The 7,936-nt window shown below is 38.3% G+C and overlaps 1 protein-coding gene across 2 annotated transcripts in view; it reads right to left on the reverse strand.

Annotated features, from left to right (window-relative positions):
* The window catches only part of LOC110454068 (cholinesterase 2-like), a 202,296-nt gene that overhangs the window by 121,804 nt on the left and 72,556 nt on the right, over window positions 1-7,936 (reverse strand). The window contains exon 1 of one of the 2 annotated variants that reach the window (XM_021503409.1): window positions 1,225-1,506. The exons of the other annotated variant lie outside the window; for it this stretch is intronic. The gene's annotated coding sequence lies outside the window, so the exon portion shown is untranslated. Of the gene's footprint in view, window positions 1-1,224; window positions 1,507-7,936 lie in introns of those variants that run through there. 2 annotated transcript variants of the gene reach the window in all.

Below are 7,936 nucleotides of genomic sequence, written 5' to 3' on the forward strand. Positions count from 1 at the left end.
GGGGGCATGCAGAATCGGGATAGCTTTTTCATTGTCTATTTAAGGGGCATTGAGGAAACCAAGAACAGACCTACGGTATCCCTCTGCATGCATGTGTATCGTAACAGGTGAAAAATATGGGCCCACTTTTCTTCCGTGTTTTAAATAAAAAGGAAATGGAAGAGACCGAAATTGATCTGCTGCCCCAATGCAACACTTCGTTTCCTATGTTTCTGTCTTCTTTCTTTTCTATCTACTGTCTGTTTCAGGCGGTCTCCCCCTGGGCGTACGTCCTCATATGACCCTATTACAAAATGTTAAATCCTAAACAAATCCTTTTTTGTATTTTGTTTCGTTTAACATGTTATTCTATCAATCATTGATTAGGTCAATGAACAGGCCTTAAAGAATAGTAAATCAGGAAGTATCATAAACGACAAAATGAAAACGGGCCTGATAATTTTCTTTCCGTCATTTAGTTCAAGCAAGTTGTGTTGTCACAAAGTTTGGTAAAATTAGAAAATGCAGCCCCTGTTTTTCTTTTATTTCCATGATAAATTAAATACCTCTTCTCGTTGCTGCTTGCGACATCAATAAGTTTCACTTGCCGATTTATGTATAGGTGTTCATAAACCAAATAACAGAAATGTGTTTATGTATAAATTTGTTGATTGGGTAATTATTAAGAGCTCATAAACGTAATAAGACCAAGTCAAGTATTGTGATGAATATGGTTATTTTGCACGCGATCCTATTATAAGTTGCTGATACGGTAAGCGTCAATATTTGAAACCATTGTGTCTTCGTAAGTTATTATCAAACGCACGACGTACCTCACTAGGTATTTTATACTGAAATATTTCAGATCAAATATCGAGAAGTTGATGTTTTATAAGGTATCCGTCCGCTATCGTCTATCCGGAAATTATTCTAAACTCCGCATATGTTTTTAAAGAAACAGGATTATTGTGCTCAGTTTAAAAAATGTATTGACCGTCGTTTGTCGGTCTGTAGAACCAATCAGCAGAGGTAAACAGATGAAGTAGCGAAGTCTTTTAATCCGAATAGAATTTAACAGTACTTATTCAATTTGGATATGTTTCGTCAAAAGTTGCGAAAAAAACACCCATTTGTTGTTTTTAATTTAGAAGAAATTGTTTATAAACTGTTAGATTTAATAAAAAAAAAATGTCTAAGCAGAAGGTAGTTCTAAAGATGTAGTGATATGGTAAAAGTTGTACTTACTTGCAAGTAGGAGACCTTCCTCAATCACTACAAAACCATAACGGTCACACAATAATCCCCATAGCACGTGTTTAACCGCATGGTTTAGTCGTAATCACACGTTAAACTGTCGCGCATTCATACGCCGACAATTGCCACCTTCGACTGCCACTGACGTAGTCGTGCACGAGACTTCATGATCTCCCGCCCAAAGACCGTGGTGACATCACAAAGTGACGTTACAGGAGGCCCCACACAGGGGAGACATGCTTAGTTCTCCGTGTTCTCCACACCCCAGCTCGGCCGCTGCTACACTGATGGTATGAAGCAACGGCACAACACACTATATATCGATCAATTAAAGAGACCGGGTTCAAAAGGTCAGCGTGACGTCACAGTGTGAAAGATTCAAAGTGATGCTCTGAACGAGAGAGTAACTGGCATATATATTAATCAATATTACACAAACCAGGTTGAAAAGGTAAGTTCTACGTCACAGTAGTTCAGTGGTTTTCGATAAGCTTTATGCGAAAGGGACACATGCATGCTGCTAATTATAACTCTGACGAACATCAATTGGTCCTCATAATATTTCGACAAGCTCACATTGATGCACTAAGCAAGAGAGAAACAGGTATACAGAGCAATATGAACTATAACCGGTTCAAAAAGTAGCCATGGCCTCGTGGTCTGATAGTTCGAAGACGGTATTCCGTACGAGACACCCGTATACGTAAAACGCTATAGACTGTCTAGTCACATTATTTCGACCTTTGAGCTCAGACGTTGATACGGATAGCGCTGCAGCCAGACGTACTTATTGATAATTCAATACTACTCACTATCACAGATATAAACATTTTTCATGAATCCATCGAAGTGTAGCTGACATTTCAGCCATTTATAACGCAATATGTTGGAGATATTGCCAGAACACCTGTTACAGTGTCATTCGAATAACACATTCGGGATACATCGGCAGCTTTCATACAGTGTGTACTAAATAATGTTTAAATGAAGAGGTTTTCGGAATACTCGGCAACTATTGATGTTCCTGACATATATCACACGGAATATCTCAATAAACAAGAGTGGTTCAATTTCATAGAACCTAAGACTGGAAATTGTATGATGGTAAAACCACGATTATATGACCCAGTACTTAGAATACCGTTTTAAAAACTGATGTGCTCCCGCAATTCCTCAATGGATAAAAAGCAACGATTAAAATGTCATTACAATATGATATAATTCTATAAAATATGTGTCATGTGTACTCGGAATACCTCTGTAGATATCTTATGTTCGCGACTATATACATCATTGCAGCAAATATGCCCGGAGTACATCAGTTGTTGTCATGCTCACACCTACAACGTTACTCAGAATACCTCAGTAGATATCATATGTTCGCGACATATGTCCATTTATATAGCACTGGAGCAAATATACTCGAATTACATCTGTAGTTATCATCCACAAACATAGATATGCCCACACTTAGAACGTGACTCGGAATACCTCTGTAGATATCATATGTTCGCGACATATATCCATATATCTATCATTGCAGCACACAAATCCGGAATACATCGGTAGTTATCATCCGCTAGTATAGAGATGCCCACACCTAGAACACGAGATAAGCTCTGCCAGTGTCTGTGAGGATGAGAATGAACATCCCGCCACACACAAAGTGATTGCGATCAATCATACGCTAGTCCTGTGTATAACGTTACGTCTGCGAGAATAGGTAACCTAAGCTACACCATCAATGGTAACCCTTCCCTACAATAGTCTTATTTTACAGGGCGCGCTGCAGCGTAGTAGTCACTTCCAGCTGTAATGCTGTAGATCCTCCGATCCTTTGATCTTCTATACAATACTTCTTCTATAGGTAAAACATATAGATGTATGGCAGAACTGTTGCAAACGCGTATTGAAATGTTTAACTTTCCGTGTACGAAACTGAGGCTGCTTATACATGTAATGTTAAGGTAAGAAATCAAATTTGAATAAAGATAAGAAGATAAATTTGGATATACAAGTGTACTTCATAAGCGGCACGTATTTTTCTAGATACAGGTTTAATGATTCCCAGGTTTAGGTAAAAAATTACGGCTAAATATGGAACTGTACTACGTTAATGCAAGTATTTTACTGGATATAGAAAAAAGTTATAATCATGTTTCGTTAAAAGGTTAGGAGAGGAATACATATATTCTACTTAAAGGCAAATCAATTCACTAGATATAGAAACGACAACCAGGTTAAGGCTAGATATAAATACAACGGTACCAACTGTACGTTAAGGCGATTATTTCGCTAAATTTCGCATGTAGCCAAGTTGGCCAGGTTTAGGTTGGTACTTAAGTAATATGGTTAAGGCTAGAAGTACACTAGTGTACTACGTTCAAACTATTATTTCACTAGATGAAGGCATTGTGAATACCAGGTTTGAGATAGTTATTAACAAGTTAACATGGGTTATTAGTTAATCAATATTGGGCTAGCAGTTTAAAATGGGTTATTAGTTTATCAAGTTTGGGCTAGTAGTTTAACATAGGTTATTAGTTAATCAATATTTGGCTAGCAGTTAAACAAGGGATATTAGTTAATCAAATTTGGGCTAGTAGTTTAACATGGGTTATAAGTTAATCAATATTTGGACAAATAATCTAACATGGGTTATTAGTTAATCAATATTTGGCTAGCAGTTAAACAAGGGATATTAGTTAATCAAGTTTAGGCTAGTAGTTTAATATGTGTTATTAGTTAATCAAGTTTAGAGAAGTAGTTTAGAACGTTAACTAAGTAAGAGTCAATCATATACTGATTTTAGGCTTAAACTAGAATAGTTAATACTTTTAATATTGTTAATTTAATACAGCAATACGGTAAATGTATGCCGCTAAACCAAGGTGTTTCGAGCAGATATATTATTCAGCAGATTGTAATATTCCGTCTGGTAGCAATCTTCGCCATGCCCTTGCATCTTTTATAAAGCAAAGGTTCCGGACAAGATATATTATGCAGGAGTTTTCGCGGAAGTAGCGATTCCTTTCTCGGAGCAATCTCCGTCACTTCCATACATTGGAGATTAGCCATATTGTGGCTTCAAATGTTTTTGAGAACTATCCACACCACCCTTGAGATTTCAACGTATCACTTCAAGTCCCAATCAAGTCATCTCGTGCGATGTTAAGTGAAACTTGATGAATTTCACCAATACCTGATCTCAATCACATAAGGTTGATGTAGTGCCGATGACATTCTTAGAACTATAATGATACTGTAAAGGTAGTCCCCTGTGACGCCGACGTTACGAGTGCCAGAAATCCCTTTATGGTCAGATTTGTTAAGAAGGTAAAATGTCGGTACGGACCAATTATATTGACACACATTGGTTTTAATTTCATTAGGTTGTACGTCCTGTTAAAACTAAGGTCATTGAAGAACGTGCATCCATGTGTTTGATATATGCATGTGTGATGATGAAGTATGTTGTTATGTTTGCCTCCTTGCGATGGCGCGGATCAGATACCGATTTTAGAGTGCTACCTTAATGAGTTTTGGTTCGGTTTTGGTTTTAATTTGTTTAACGCCCTATTAACAGCTAAGGTCATTTAAGGATGGCCTCCCCTGTGTGCAAGATGCATGCGTGTAGTGTATGTGTGTGTATTTTGGGAGGCTGCGATATGTTCGTGTTTACCTTAATGAAATACAATGGAGAAGGCATCCAGCAAAGTTGGAGCCTAACTCGTGACCAATTAACCTGAGATTGAGAATAATTTGCAACAGGCAGCTAATGTAGAAAATGTTCAGGAATCCTGCAAAGTTGGGATTTTGTTTTTGGTTTTTTTGTGACTTCAGATAATGGCCAATCCACGATCCAATTCAAATATGATGCACACCATTACAATATTTGTTATTTGTGTATTTCTCTCCTCATCATTAACGGACACTGCCTTCATATGGCCTTATATTTGTTTATATTGGTTGCGAGGACTTACAAAAATGTAAAACCAAAACAATCAACAAAATAGTTCGCCGGCAATATGTTAAACACCAGCGTCAAAAGTGTGTGTTTTCTGTGTATCTAAACTATTAACTGGCTCGTGAGTGGCATACCATTAGTGAGTGTCGTCGTTATATACCCTTAACGGCGCCTCGTCAAAAGGAAACAAAAACTTTTATAGATTAACAACACGAATTCTAAACCGATCAAAAGGTACATATATCTGCATCTTAATCACGGCTGTGTTATACATAAAAACGATTATCCTGTTCAAAAGGACCATTAAAAATCATTAAAAAGTTATTTTACAACAGTCCGTAATGGTATGTATGCACTAGCCTTGCCATCAGAGATTTTATAAAAACAAAATGGCATATAAACACTACTTAAGAAAATAATGGCATTGGTAGTTTGCGCCTGTGCCATACAGTTATCAACTAAAATCGTGTAAATATTCTACAATTGTAGATACTGTTCTCTACGTTTCACAGGGCTGGTATATAAAGCAGCAAAGACAATGGCAAAAATTCACATGCTGTATCCCATTGCTGTCGTGGGAAACGACTAATGTGTGTGTGTGGGGGGGGGGGGAGGAAGGGAGGGGGCTGCACATTCGTGGGTGGTTTCATCGGTGACTCTTTACCAAGGGAAGGTTCTTTAGTGAAGGCAATGGGATATTCCACTTCGTAGGTTCGGGGATAGGTTGGCTGCAGAATCCCAGTGCATGTAGTGAGATATGACTTATATCGGGGGATCATGCAGGGTATCTGAGGTTTTCTTCCGCGTCATCTACCAAAGTGACGTTTAAGAAACAAAAACACATTATCTGCTGTCGCAATTGCCAAACGTTTGACTTAACTTTTGCATTTTTGTCTTACCTACTGTTTTCTTTCGGGGCTACATCCGGGTATACCGCTAAAATACACAGAACAAACGCTGCACAGCTGTCATTTTCCAACAATGACGTCATTACATAACAATGACACAATATCATCGAGACCAATCACTATAACCTTTGGCTGGCGACACAGCTCTCGTATTGTTTAAAGGTGAAGGGTTCTTCAAAGTATCCAACATAAGGGTTCATGTTATTGAGCACTCAATGAAATCCTTGTATCGAAATAAAAACGGATCCATTTCTTTCATTTTCTAAAAAGATCACGCATATCTGTTGTTAGGGGCTATAGACGTGTGTGTACGCCATAGGACTCTTGATGGGTGTGACGTATCCGGTAGTATTAAGTGACGGATAGCATAGAAAAACCCTGGATATCTATTAGCAAGCTACGGTGACAGATTCATAAACAATGGTCGAGGTTGTTCCGGCAGAGTACAGGATTGATTTAAACAGGAGGCCGATGTAGCCGATAATTTGCGTAGGAGACATCGCCAAATAAGCTACTCGGTACAGTTGTTAAGAGTGTTATTACACGTCGTATTTCTATGAAATAAACAGGCGATAATTACAAGACGAACCCGTAAAAAAAGACGTAAGGGAGCATTGTTATATGTAGAGGTGGAGATAGAACAACGGCCCGCTGAGTTGTGTTGGCCTGGCGAGAAACTATCTGAAGAGTTATCACGCATTAATCGATACAGAAAGTAAGCTCTCGCGAATTATGAACATACCGCCACGGCCGTAACTTCTCAAAATTCTTTATACTTAATAATTTGGATACCTATGGAGAGTTTTAAAAATAGCGATCTATATAACACTTGCTCTCTTGATATGACAAAATATGATGTATTTTTCTTACTTTAAACATTTTAATTTTCGCGAGTAAAATGTTCGCGCTATGACTCTAAACTGATCAAGATGTGGAAATATTCGCCTTGACATTAGTTCTGAAATCTATATGTTCTATACATGTACATCTAAAACCTTTAAATAAACATTCGTGTGTGGATATTTTAAGGGAGTCTCTGTCACATTGTCGATCGTAATAGACAACAGGGAAGGATTCTCTGTCAATTCAAAGTTCCTGGAATTACTATCGTCTACGAACAAGAGTACATTAAAACGTATTTCAGTTTCCAGTTTTAAAGCGAATGCGATACGGAACAATACTTTATTTCATCATGAGAAACGTCCGCCCTGATGTCGTGAAAACTGCATTTAAGTTTGAAATGTCAGAGTTTTACTTTATTTGCATTGTACCACTACATAATCCTCGTATATGCAATGTATTTAGGCCACAAAGATGTTAGTGTCTATTGCTGAATAAAGAATATTACATATTGTCTATAGTAAACGACAACGGGGAAGGGAGTCCCTGTCATATTGTCTAGCGTAATAGACAACCGGGAAGGGGGTCTCTGTCATATTGTCCAGCGTAATAGACAACAGGGAAGGGGGTCTCTGTCATATTGTCCAGCGTAATAGACAACAGGGAAGGGGTCTCTATCATATTGTCCAGCGTAATAGACAACAGGGAAAGGGGTCTCTGTCATATTGTCCAGCGTAATAGACAACAGGGAAGGGGGTCTCTGTCACATTGTCCAGCGTAATAGACAACGGGGAAGAGGGTCTCTGTCATATTGTCCAGCGTAATAGACAACAGGGAAGGGGGTCTCTGTCATATTGTTGTCCAGCGTAATAGACAACGGGGACGAGGTCTTTGTCATATTGTCCAGCGTAATAGACAACAGGGAAGGGGGTCTCTGTCATATTGTCCAGCGTAATAGACAACAGGGAAGGGGGTCTCTGTCATATTG

The sequence above is a fragment of the Mizuhopecten yessoensis genome, unplaced genomic scaffold (genome assembly GCF_002113885.1).
Source record: "Mizuhopecten yessoensis strain PY_sf001 unplaced genomic scaffold, ASM211388v2 scaffold7653, whole genome shotgun sequence".
Classification (NCBI taxonomy): Eukaryota; Metazoa; Mollusca; class Bivalvia; order Pectinida; family Pectinidae; genus Mizuhopecten; species Mizuhopecten yessoensis.